This window comes from Aegilops tauschii, chromosome 6, assembly GCF_002575655.3.
Source record: "Aegilops tauschii subsp. strangulata cultivar AL8/78 chromosome 6, Aet v6.0, whole genome shotgun sequence".
Taxonomy (NCBI): Eukaryota; Viridiplantae; Streptophyta; class Magnoliopsida; order Poales; family Poaceae; genus Aegilops; species Aegilops tauschii.
Window position 1 is genome coordinate 249,773,584 of NC_053040.3, and position 13,812 is coordinate 249,787,395.

The following is a 13,812-nucleotide window of genomic DNA, read 5'->3' on the forward strand; positions in this document are numbered from 1 at the left end:
CCGTCTAATCAAACAGCTTCCCGCGGTAGTAAATGGTTAGTGGAACGCCGACGGTTGGAATAATACAACAGTTTGCGATAATAACGTGGCATCTATTTGTTCCAAAATGCCTAGAAAACTCAAATAATGCATAAAAAGGCCAAACGAACCCTGAATAATTTCATATTTTAGCACGACACTCCTATAGTTGCATGTTGCCTCTATAAAATAAATCAAGGCAGGAAGTGCCAACTTATGTCATTTTGCACACAGAGGTGACACATTCCCTCTCGGAACCATGAGGCTTCTTGAGAGAAGCTACGGTTTGTAAGAAGCTTATACCAAAGCTTGTCCCTAATCGAATAATTTTTTTACCACAACACATTGGTGCCATGTCATGACACCATGCCCAGTTTCATGATTTTCACGCGAGTTTTGGATTTACAACAATTTTAAAAACAAATTTCTCAATGTTTTCGGCCGAGCGAGACACCGAGATGTTTGAAATTCATTCCCATTTCTTACATGGGACCTAAACATTCACCCAAGGAAACATATATGATTTTTCAACCCGTTTTGGTGCACTGGAGCATGTGCCTGTAGTTTAAATTTGAATTATGCACATTAAATGCCTATAAATTCAAATAATGCATAAAAAGGCCAAACAAACGCTAAATAATTCCAAATTGTAACACGACACTCCTATAGTTGCATGTTGCCTCTGTAAAAAAATCAAGGTGGGAAGAGGCAGCGTATGTCGTTTCGCACACCGAGGTGACATGTTCCCTCTCGGAACCATGAGGCTTCTTGACAGAAGCTATGGTTTGTAAGAAGCTTATAACAAAACTTGTCCCAAATTGGAAAATGTTTTTACCGCAACATGTTTGTGCCACGTCATGACACCATGCCAAGTTTCATGATTTTCAAACGAGTTTTGGATTCACGGGAATTCTGAAACCAAGTTTCACAATTTTTTCGGCCGAGTCACTATGCCCAGATGTTTGAAATTCATTCCCATTTCTTGCACGGGACCTAGACATTCACCCAAGGACACATATATTATTTTTCAACCCATTTTGGTATAATGGAGCATGTGCGTGTAGTTCAAATTTGAATTATGCACATTAAATGCCTAGAAACTAAAATGATGTATAAAAGGCCAAACGAACCCTGAATAATTCCATATTTTAACACGACACTCCTGTGGTTGCATGTTGCCTCTGTGAAATAAATCAAGGCGAGAAGAGGCAGCGTATGTCGTTTCACATCCAGAGGTGACATGTTGCCTCTTGAAGCTATGATATTTCTTAGTGAAGCTAGGGTTTGTAAGAAGCTTAATTATACCAAAACTTGTCCCAAATCGGATATTTTTTTTACCACAACATGTTGGTGCCATGTCATGTCACCACGCCAAGTTTCATGATTTTTAGGCGAGTTTTGGATTTACAGGAATTTGAAAAACAAGTTTCTCAATTTTCCGGCTGAGCCACGACACCTAGATGTTTGAAATTCATTCCCATTTCTCGCATGGGACCTAAACATGCACCCAAAGATGCATATATGATTTTCAACCCATTTTGGTGCACTGAAGCATGTGCCTGTAGGTAAAATCTGAATGATGCACATTAAATGCCTAGAAACTCAAATAATTTATGAAAATGCCAAATGAACCCTGAATAATTCCCAATTGTAACATGACACTCCTATAGTTGCATGTTGCCTCTGTAAAATAAATCAAAGCGGGAAGAGGCAGTGTATGTCATTTGGCACACAGAGGTCACACGTTCCCTCTCAGAACCATGAGGCTTCTTGAGAGAAGCTACGGTTTGTAAGAAGCTTATACCAAAACTTATCCCAAATCGGATAAATTTTCTACCACAGCACATAGGTGCCATGTCATGACACCATGCCAAGTTTTATGATTTTCATGTGAGTTTTGGATTTACATGAATTTTAAAACCATTTTTTCTCAATTTTCCCGGCCGAGCCACGACGCCCAAATGTTTGAAATTCATTCCCATTTCTTGCATGGGACCTAAAAATTCACCCAAGCACACATATATGATTTTCAAGCCGTTTTGGTGCACTTGAGCATGTGCCTGTAATTCAAAATTGAATTATGCACGAACTCAAATAATGTATAAAGGCCAAACGAACCCTAAATAATCCCAAATTGTAACACAACACTCCTATACTTGCATGTTGCCTCTGTAAAAAAATCAAGGCGGGAAGAGGCAGCGTATGTTGTTTCGCACCCTAAGGTGACACGTTCTTTCTCGGAACTACGAGGCTTCTCGAGAGAAGCTACGGTTTGTTAGAAGCTTAGACCAAAACTTGTCCCAAGTCAGATAATTTTTGTACCGCAACATGTTGGTGCCATGTCATGACACCACGCCAAGTTTTATGATTTTCAGGCGAGTTTTGGATTTATAGGAATTTTAAAACCAACTTTCTCAATGTTTTTGGCCGAGCCACGACGCCCAGATGTTTGAAATTCATTCCCATTTCTTGCATCAGACCTAAACATTCACCCAAGGACATACCTATATATGATTTTTCAACCCATTTTTGTGCACTGGAGCATGTGCGTGTCGTTCAAATTTGAATTATGCACATTAAATGCCTAGAAACTCAAATAATGTATTAAAAGGACAAACGAACCCTGAATAATTCCAAATTGTAACATGACACTCCTACAGTTGCATGTTGCTTGTGTAAAATAAACCAAGGCAGGAAGAAGCAGCGTACGTCGTTTCGCACACATGGGTGACACGTTCCCTCTCGGAACCATGAGGCTTCTTGAGAGAAGCTCCGGTTTGTAACAAGTTTATACCAAAACTTGTCCCAAATCGGACAATTTTTTTACCACAACATGTTGGTGCCATGTCATAACACCATGCCAAGTTTCATGGTTTTTAGACGAGTTTTGGATTTATAGGAATTTTAAAACCACGTATGTCAATGTTTACAGCCGAGCCACGATGCCCAAATGTTTGAAATTCATTCCCATTCCTTGCATGGGACCTAAACATTCACCCGAAGACACATATATGATTTTTCAACCCATTTTGGTTTACTAGAGCATGTGCCTCTAGTTCAAATTTGAATTATGCACATTAAATGCCTAGAAACTCAATTAGTGTCTAAAAAAGGCCAAACAAACCCTGAATAATTCCAAATTTTAACACGACACTCCTATAGTTGCATGTTCACTTCAGATACATGTTCTAGCAATTCAATCCCCGTCATTTCTGATACGTCTCCAACGTATCTATAATTTTTGATGTATTCATGCCATATTTATAATATTTTTTACATGATTTTGGTATGATTTGGTTAGAACTAACCCGGACTGACGCTGTTTTCAGCAGAACTACCGTGGTGTTGTTTTTGTGCAGAAATAAAAGTTCTCGGAATGCGCTGAAAATCAACGGAGATTTTTTCTGGAAAATATAAAAATACTGGAACAAAGAGTTACCGGAGGGGAGTCCCGTGGGCCCCACAAGGGTGGAGGGCGCGCTCCTGTGCCTCGTGGACTCTCCATGGGGCCCCCTGACTTGTTCTCGACGCCAACCTCTCCTATAAATCCCAAAACCTCCAGAAAATAACCTAGATCGGGAGTTCCGCCGCCGCAAGCCTCTGTAGCCACCAAAAACCAATCGGGACCCTGTTCCGGCACCCTGCCGGAGGGGGGATCCCTCACCGGTGGCCATCTTCATCATCCCGGTGCCCTCCATGACGAGGAGGGAGTAGTTCACCCTTGGGGCTGAGGGTATGCACCAGTAGCTATGTGTTTGATCTCTCTCTCTCTCTCTCTCTCTCTCTCTCTCTCTCTCTCTCGTGTTCTTGATTTGGCACGATCTTGATGTATCGCGAGCTTAGCTACTATAGTTGGGTCTTATAATGTTTCTCCCCCTCTATCTCCTAGTGATGAATTGAGTTTTCCCTTTGAAGTTATCTTATCGGATTGAGTGTTTAAGGATTTGAGAACACTTGATGTATGTCTTGCTTGGGATACCTTTGGTGACAATGGGGTATTCTATTGATTCACTTAATGTATGTTTTGGTGATCAACTTGCAGGTTCCTTGACCTTGGGAATCTATGCATAGGGGTTGGCACACGTTTTCGTCTTGACTCTCCGGTAGAAACTTTGGGCACTCTTTGAAGTTCTTTGTGTTGGTTGAATAGATGAATCTGAGATTGTGTGATGCATATCGTATAGTCATACCCGCGAATACTTGAGGTGACATTGGAGTATCTAGGTGACATTAGGGTTTTGGTTGATTTGTGTATTAAGGTGTTATTTTACTACGAACTCTAGGGCTGTTTGTGACACTTATAGGAATAGCCCAATGGATTGATCGGAAAGAATAACTTTGAGGTGGTTTCGTACCCTACAATAATCTCTTCGTTTGTTCTCCGCTATTAGTGACTTTGGAGTGACTCTTTGTTGCATGTTGAGGGATAGTTATATGATCTAATTATGTTATCCTTGTTGAGAGAACTTGCACTAGTTAAAGTATGAACCCTAGGCCTTGTTTCGAAGGATTGCAATACCGTTTTCGCTCACTTTTATCATTAGTTACCTTGCTGTTTTTATATTTTAAGATTACAAAAACCTATATCCACCATCCATATTGCACCTGTATCACCATCTCTTCGCCGAACTAGTGCACCTATACAATTTACCATTGTATTGGGTGTGTTGGGGAAACAAGAGACTCTTTGCTATTTGGTTGCAGGGTTGTTTGAGAGAGACCATCTTCATCCTATGCCTCCCACGAATTGATAAACCTTAGGTCATCCACTTGAGGGAAATTTGCTACTGTCCTACAAACCTCTGCACTTGGAGGCCCAACAACGTCTACAAGAAGAAGGTTGTGTAGTAGACATCAAGCTCTTTTCTAGCGCCGTTGCCGGGGAGGCTAGGTAAGCGGCACTAACACCCCGTCAACTAAGCTCTTTTCTAGCGCCGTTACCGGGGAGGTTAGTGCTTGAAGATATATCTTGAGATCTTGCAATCGAATCTTTTTGTTTCTTGTTTTATCACTAGTTTAGTCTACAAAAGAAAACTACAAAGAAATGGAATTGAGGTTGCCTCATATGCTTCATCTTTTTAATATCTTTCGTGAAAATAAGGATTCCGGTAATTGTGCTCAAGTGTTAGAAGAATGCATTAAAATGTTTGGCACTAAATATTTGAATGATGAGCATGATTGCAATGTTGTTAGTATGAATTCCTTGAATATCCATGATGCTAATGATATGCAAAGCCACAAGCTTGGGGATGCTATGTTTGATGAAGATGATATTTTTTGTCCCCCAAGTTTTGATGAGCAAATTTACTATGATGAAAGCATGCCTCCTATCTATGATGATTATTGTGATGACATGTATGCTATAAAGAATAATGATAACCATGAAACTTGTCAGATGATTTTAATTTTCAATTGGATTATGCCTCACATGATAGTTATTTTGTTGAGTTTGCTCCCACTACCATTCATGAGAAGAAATTTGCTTATGTGGAGAGTAATAAAAATTCTATGCTTGTAGATCATGAAAAGAATGCTTTATGTGATGGTTATATTGTTGAATTCATTCATGATGCTACTGAAAATTGTTATGAGGGAGGAATATATGCTTGTAGGAATTGCAATAATATCAAGTTTCCTCTCTATGTGCTTAAAATCTTGAAGTTATGCTTGTTTTGCTTTCCTATGCTAGTTGATTCTTGTTCCCATAAATTGTTTGTTCACAAAATCTCTATGCATAGGAAGTGGGTTAGACTTAAATGTGCTAGTCATATTCTTCATGATGCTCTCTTTACGTTTCAATTCTTATCTTTTATGTGAGCATCATTGAAATCATCATGCCTAGCTAGGGGCGTTAAACTTTAGCGCTTGTTGGGAGGCAACCCAATTTTATTTTTGTTCTTTGCTTTTTTGCTCCTGTTTAGTAATAAATAATCTATCTAGCCTCTGGTTATATGTGGTTTTATGTTTTAATTAGTGTTTGTGCCAAGTAGAACCAATAGGATCTTCTTGGGTGATAGTTATTTGATCTTGCTGAAAAAGACAGAAACTTTGTGCTCATGAAAATAATTGTTAAAATTCACCAGAACGTGATAAAATGCTAATTATTTTTTGCAGAAGATAAAAAATTATCCAAGTTGTTCTAGTTTTTCAGAATTTTGGAAGTTCCATAAATATTCGAACAAATCAGATTTCTACAGACTGTTCTGTTTTTGACATATTCTGTTTTCTATGTGTTGTTTGCTTATTTTGATGTATCTATGAGTAGTATCGGAGGGTATGAACCATAGAGAAGTTGGAATACAGTAGATATTACACCAATATGAATTTAGAATGAGTTCACAACAGTACCTAAGTGGTGGTTTTATTTTCTTATACTAACGGAGCTTACGAGTTTTCTATTGAGTTTTGTGTTGTGAAGTTTTCAAGTTTTGGGTAAAGATTCGATGGACTATGGAATAAGGTGTGGCAAGAGCCTAAGCTTGGGGATGCCCAAGGCTCCCCAAGGTAATATTCAAGGACAACCAAGAGCCTAAGCTTGGGGATGCCCCGGAAGGCATCCCCTCTTTCGTCTTCGTTCATCGGTAACTTTACTTGGAGCTATATTTTTATTCACCACATGATATGTGTTTTGCTTGGAGCGTCATTTTTTTTGCTTGCTGTTTGAATAATATCCCAAGATCTGAAATTCTTAAATGTTAGAGAGTCTTCACATAGTTACATAATTATTCAACTACTCATTGATCTTCAGTTATATCTTTTGGAGTAGTTTGTCGTTTGCTCTAGTGCTTCACTTATATTATTTTGAGAGTCTTTAGAACAACATGGTAATTTGCTTTGGTTATGAATTTAGTCCTAATATGATGGGCATCCAAGATGGATATAATAAAAACTTTCATATAAAGTGCATTGAATACTATGTGAAGTTTGATTCCTTATGATTGTTTTTAGATATGCGGATGGTAATATTAGAGTCATGTTAGTGAGTAGTTGTGAATTTGAGAGATACTTGTGTTGAAGTTTGTGATTCCCGTAGCATGCACGTATGGTGAACCGTTATGTGATGAAGTCGGAGCATGATTTATTTTTTGATTGTCTTCCTTATGAGTGGCGGTCGGGGACGAGCGATGGTCTTTTCCTACCAATCTATCCCCCTAGGAGTATGCGCGTAGTACTTCGTTTCAATAACTAATAGATTTTTGCAATAAGTATGTGAGTTCTTTACGACTACTGTTGAGTCCATGGATTATACGCACTCTCACCCTTCCACCATTGCTAGCCTCTCTTGTGCCGCGCAACTTTCACCGGTACCATAACACCCACCATTACCTTCCTCAAAACAGCCACCATACCTACCTATTATGGCATTTCCATAGCCATTCCGAGATATATTGCCCTGCAACTTCCACCGTTCTGTTTATTATGACACGCTCCATCATTGTCATATTGCTTTGCATGATCATGTAGTTGACATCGTATTTGTGGGAAACCCACCGTTCATAATTCTTTCATACATGTCTCTCTTGATTCATTGCACATCCCGGTACACCGCCGGAGGCATTCACATAGAGTCATATTTTGTTCTAAGTATCGAGTTGTAATCCTTGAGTTGTAAATAAATAGAAGTGTGATGATCATCATTATTAGAACATTGTCCCGTGTGAGGAAATATTAAAAAAAGAGGCCAAACAAAAAAAATATAAAAAAAATGAGAGAAAAAGAGAGAAGGGGCAATGCTACTATCCTTTTTCCACACTTGTGCTTCAAAGTAGCACCATGATCTTCATGATAGAGAGTCTCTTATTTTGTCACTTTCATATACTAGTGGAAATTTTCGTTATAGAACTTGGCTTGTATATTCCAATAATGGGCTTCCTAAAAATGCCCTAGGTCTTCGTGAGCAAGCAAGTTGGATGCACACCCACTTAGTTTCTTTTGTTGAGCTTTCATACATTTATAGCTCTAGTGCATCCGTTGCATGGCAATCCCTACTCACTCACATTGATATCTATTGATGGGGCATCTCCATAGCCCATTAATATGCCTAGTTGATGTGAGACCATCTTCCTCCTTTTTGTCTTCTCCACAACCACCACTCTATTCCACCTATAGTGCCATGTCCATGGCTCACGCTCATGTATTGCGTGAAAGTTGCAAAAGTTTGAGAATACTAAAGTATGAAACAATTGCTTGGCTTGTCATCGGGGTTGTGCATGATTAAATACTTTGTGTGATGAAGATAGAGCATAGATAGACTATATGATTTTGTAGGGATAGCTTTCTTTGGCCATGTTATTTTGAGAAGACATGATTGCTTTGTTAGTATGCTTGAAGTATTATTATTTTTATGTCAATACTAAAATTTTGTCTTGAACTTTCGGATCTGAATATTCTTGCCACAATAAAGAAGATTACATTGATAAATATGTTAGGTAGCATTCCACATAAGAAATTATGTTTTTATCATTTACCTACTCGAGGATGAGCAGGAATTAAGCTTGGGGATGCTGATACGTCTCCAACGTATCTATAATTTTTTGATGTATTCATGCCATATTTATAATATTTTTTTACATGATTTTGGTATGATTTGGTTAGAACTAACCTGCAATGACGCTGTTTTCAGTAGAACTACCGTGGTGTTGTTTTTGTGCAGAAATAAAAGTTCTCGGAATGCGCTGAAAATCAACGGAGATTTTTTCTGGAAAATATAAAAAATACTGGAACAAAGAGTTACCGGAGGGGAGTCCCATGGGCCCCACGAGGGTGGAGGGCGCGCCCCTGTGCCTCGTGGACTCTCCGTGGGCCCCCCTGACTTGTTCTCGACGCCAACCTCTCCTATAAATCCCCAAACCTCCAAAAAATAACCTAGATCGGGAGTTCCGCCGCCGCAAGCCTCTGTAGCCAACAAAAACCAATTGGGACCCTGTTCCGGCACCCTGCCGGAGGGTGGATCCCTCACCGGTGGCCATCTTCATCATCCCGGCGCCCTCCATGACAAGGAGGGAGTAGTTCACCCTCGGGGCTGAGGGTATGTACCAGTAGCTATGTGTTTGATCTCTCTCTCTCTCTCTCTCTCTCTCTCTCTATCTCTCTCTCTCTCTCTATCTCTCTCTCTATCTCTCTCTCTCGTGTTCTTGATTTGGCACGATCTTGATGTATCGCGAGCTTTGCTACTATAGTTGGATCTTATGATGTTTCTCCCCCTCTATCTCCTTGTGATGAATTGAGTTTTCCCTTTGAAGTTATCTTACCGGATTGAGTCTTTATGGATTTGAGAACACTTGATGTATGTCTTGTGTGGGATACCTATGGTGCGAATGGGGTATTCTATTGATTCACTTGATGTATGTTTTGGTGATCAACTTGCAGGTTCCGTGACCTTGCGAATCTATGCATAGGGGTTGGCACACGTTTTCGTCTTGACTCTTCGGTAGAAACTTTGGGGCACTCTTTGAAGTTCTTTGTGTTGGTTGAATAGATGAATCTGAGATTGTGTGATGCATACCGTATAATCATACCCGCGGATACTTGAGGTGACATTGGAGTATCTAGGTGACATTAGGGTTTTGGTTGATTTGTGTCTTAAGGTGTTATTTTACTACGAACTCTAGGGCTGTTTGTGACACTTATAGGAATAGCCCAATGGATTGATCGGAAAGAATAACTTTGAGGTGGTTTCGTACCCTACAATAATCTCTTCGTTTGTTCTTCGCTATTACTAACTTTGGAGTGACTCTTTGTTGCATGTTGAGGGATAGTTATATGATCTAATTATGTTATCCTTGTTGAGAGAACTTGCACTAGTGAAAGTATGAACCCTAGGCCTTGTATCGAAGCATTGCAATACTGTTTTCGCTCACTTTTATCATTAGTTACCTTGCTGTTTTTATATTTCCAGATTACAAAAACCTATACCTACCATCCATATTGCACCTGTATCACCATCTCTTCGCCGAACTAGTGCACCTATACAATTTACCATTGTATTGGGTGTGTTGGGGACACAAGAGACTCTTTGCTATTTGGCTGCAGGGTTGTTTGAGAGAGACCATCTTCATCCTACACCTCCCACAGATTGATAAACCTTAGGTCATCCACTTGAGGGAAATTTGCTACTGTCCTACGAACCTTTGCACTTGGAGGCCCAACAACGTCTACAAGAAGAAGGTTGTGTAGTAGACATCAATTTCCGCCGTAACCCCATTTTGTCTTTCTAATCAGAATTAAATAAATCAAGTGCACCACAAATAGTTTATTTGCGAGAATCGTGTGTGATGGAGTATAAAGTATCTTGGGGCACCCTCATGTATGGCTTACTCTAGAAGCTTCATTGGCTACACTCCACCACCCGCGCGTCAACCACACTTGCGCGCCAGTTTTTAGTTGCACTAAGACAAAATTTTCAACAACCGCAGAAATATCTAGCTCCCCGCGCCCTCCCCCACCAAAAGCCACATTTTTTTATAGTTTCAAGCTTTCTTTCCAAGTTCAAACCTTTACTGCTTGCTTTGCAGTGCCTCCTCCTCACCGGTGACACTCCATCCCGTTGCGCGACCTCGTCGATATAGTCACGTAATCCACACCCCACCCCATCCTCAACCTCCATCTCCATCCCACATGCCCCGAACGCTGTCGCGACACCTTCGACCCAAATCACTGCCCCATCCTCCAAATAAGCGTCGCCCATAGCTATGGTGCACGCATTATAGCCAGCAACTCAAGGAGAATCTGTCAGCGGAGAAGCAAATCGCGCCCGCATGCATGGATGAGGTCACGATGGCCGCCATGCGTGCCGACCAACAAATCTTCGAGGAGCACCTCGTCGAGGCCACCATTGATGCTTCGTGCGTGGACGCCACCACACGGTTGTCTGCTTTAAACGATATTTTGTGGTGTTTTCTCGAGGCCACCTCCGGTTCCTTCTAGTGCATTGTCCTCGGTAATAATAATATGCAATCTAATCTTCTGAAATGCAATTTTCAGTTAACAGTTTGGTTCATTTGTTGTGTTGGTTCAATTCTTAAGTGTGATGTTCAATTTTTGTGGGTACAAATTTGTATTATTATGCATGTGAGAAATAAAATCAAATTTGGATGTACTCTATACATGAGAAACATATACTATTGCTATATTTCCTAGTAGTTCTTAAGCATGCTTGTCTTGGTTAACTGTACGATCTTCTAGTATATTTTATACTCTTCAATGTGGTGCTCAGTTAACTACTCGGTTCATTTTTTGTGGTGTCCAATTAACTGTTTGGTTGAATTCTGCAATGTGATGTTCATTTGTTGTGGGTACAAATTTTTATTGTTATGCATGTGAGAAATATATCGAATTGGCCTGTACTAAAGACATGAGAACCATATATGATTGCTATACTTCCAAGTTGTTATGCATGCTTAGTTTGGTTAACTGACTTTTCCATGTGGCTCGAATTACTCTAATGGATATGTAATTTGTTTATTTTTATTAACATATTCTACTAATAGTATGCGAACTCTCACTTAACCTGATGAATATCTGCTTTATATGTGTCGCAGGGAAACAATGGGAGGCACCAAGATTTACCATCGAGGTCTGCACATGCATGATCCTTTGGCTAATAACACATCATTGTGCAATTGCAGGAATCATTCTAATATTTAGGTTTTTAACAATATGGTCTTGGACATGTAGGTCCTACTGTCAAAGGTTTAGACCCACTGTTCGACCCATTTTTCATATGGGGAAATGTGATGTCCATGAATATCAGTCAAGTCAAGAAACTCAGAATGATTGTAAGGATAAAGAAACTAGGGATGAATAACAACAAGATCTTTGTTTGCACAATGAAGAAGACATTAGTCGACTATAGGATGGTACTAACTCTTTTACCTTGTTTTTTTTCATTTATGCCATTTCAAATTTAGAACAAATATTTATGCATATCTTTGTTTTCAGTCCTTTCCAAAGCAGTTCACTGATGATTACCTCTCAAACCACCTGCATGGTCAAGAGGTAAGGAAGGTATTCATTGAAAACCCACGATACAATATTGAAGTTTTCCTCAAGAGGACGAAGGTTGGGCGGGCAATTATCCATAGCCACTAGCCTAAAATTGCTAGGACACTCAACATCACTGAAGGTTCAATATTCACCTTCTGCTTCAGTAGTTTTCCAGATGAGTTTCATCTGTCTATTTACTGTGTATGATGCTACTTTCCAAAAGTTTTAGATGTTGCATGTGAAACTTGGTGCTGTTGTGTAGTGGTGTGCCTATATGGTGTAACTGAGTGCTAAAACTATCTGATGGTGTACTCTGATGTATTTCAAATATGAAATCCTGGTTGCCGTAATACAGATATGAAATATATGGTGTGTTTGATATCAAATGTCAGTTTGATTATTAAATGGATTATCAATAATAGGCCAATTAGCTTGCTTATTGTGGTTTTCTATTGCAGACGGTTTCTCAGACAACACCATCGGAGATGAACTCAAACAACCCACATGGTTTCTAGAAACTAGGCGTGTTAGTTCAATGAACAATCACACACGACTTCCGCCCGACAAATGTTTGTGTTAGGCCACCTTGCACAAACATTTCCACATAAAAATTGTGTGTGATATACATATGAACAAGAACATTTTTCTGGGATTCACTGTGTGGGATGTACATATGAACTGAAACGATTGGGATTTTTATAATTGTCTTCGATGGCTTGCCCGATTGCACACGAGCTCTTTTTGCCCCGCGTGTGTGACCGGAGGACCTATCACCGACGGTTTCTGGATCATGTGGGAAGGACGCCCTATTGCACACACATGCAAGGCGACGGTTTAAAACTCTGTAGCGGGAAGGGGGTAAATTTTTTTGTATAGCACGTCTTTGCACCAATGAAAGTTGAATAAACACTCAGCGACGGTACTATGCTGGTCTTAGGCTAGACTGTACTAGAGACGCGAGCCTAGAATACTAACAAAACCATAGCGCTGCACGTAAACAAGGAAGAAGCACATCTGAATCTCTTCTTTTTACGCTCTTGTTTTCACCTTTTTTTCAACGTTTTTTTTTTCACTTTTTCCTTCTTTTTTGCTCAGCAACATTTTTTTTCCATTTTTTACAAATGGTCTAAAAGCTGCCTAGCCAGAATTTTCCACACTTCGTTTTTTAGTTTGGAACTATTTCTCTTCTGCGGGAGACACCAAAGTTGGGAGTCCAGCTTAACCATGACACACACTATGGCATGATCTGGAAATCAACAATAGGAAGGGGGATAAGCAACTTAGACTAGTATTGCTGGCAGAGATGTTATCTCGTGGAACTCGGACTGGTGGCGCAGATGAATCTGGTGGAACTTAGACTAGTGGCAGGTATGTGTTGAAGGTGGACTCGGTTGGCGTGATGGCATCGGATTTGTGGTGGTGTATATGGAATCAGATTGCGGTGGATATATGGTGGTCTATATGGACTCAAATTGGCATGATGGTGGAGGATATGTGGTGGTGCATATGGACTCGGATTGACGACGGATATGCGATGGTGGTATATGGCAGCGACAATGAAGATGGTGCGGTGGCGGCATGACAACCTGTGAATAGAACTCGAAACACGAAAGGGCTAGACGCTAAGACCAGCAACTTGACACACGATGCCGCCACAAATTCAACAAAGCAAAACACTGAAAATATTATGTAAAGGCTCATATTGGTTCGAATATGATGAACTAGCCCTAATTGTTTTTGGCTTTTTCATGGACTAGGTATGAAAACAGATGTGATATAGACTACGAAAAACTAGAAAAATCTCACCAA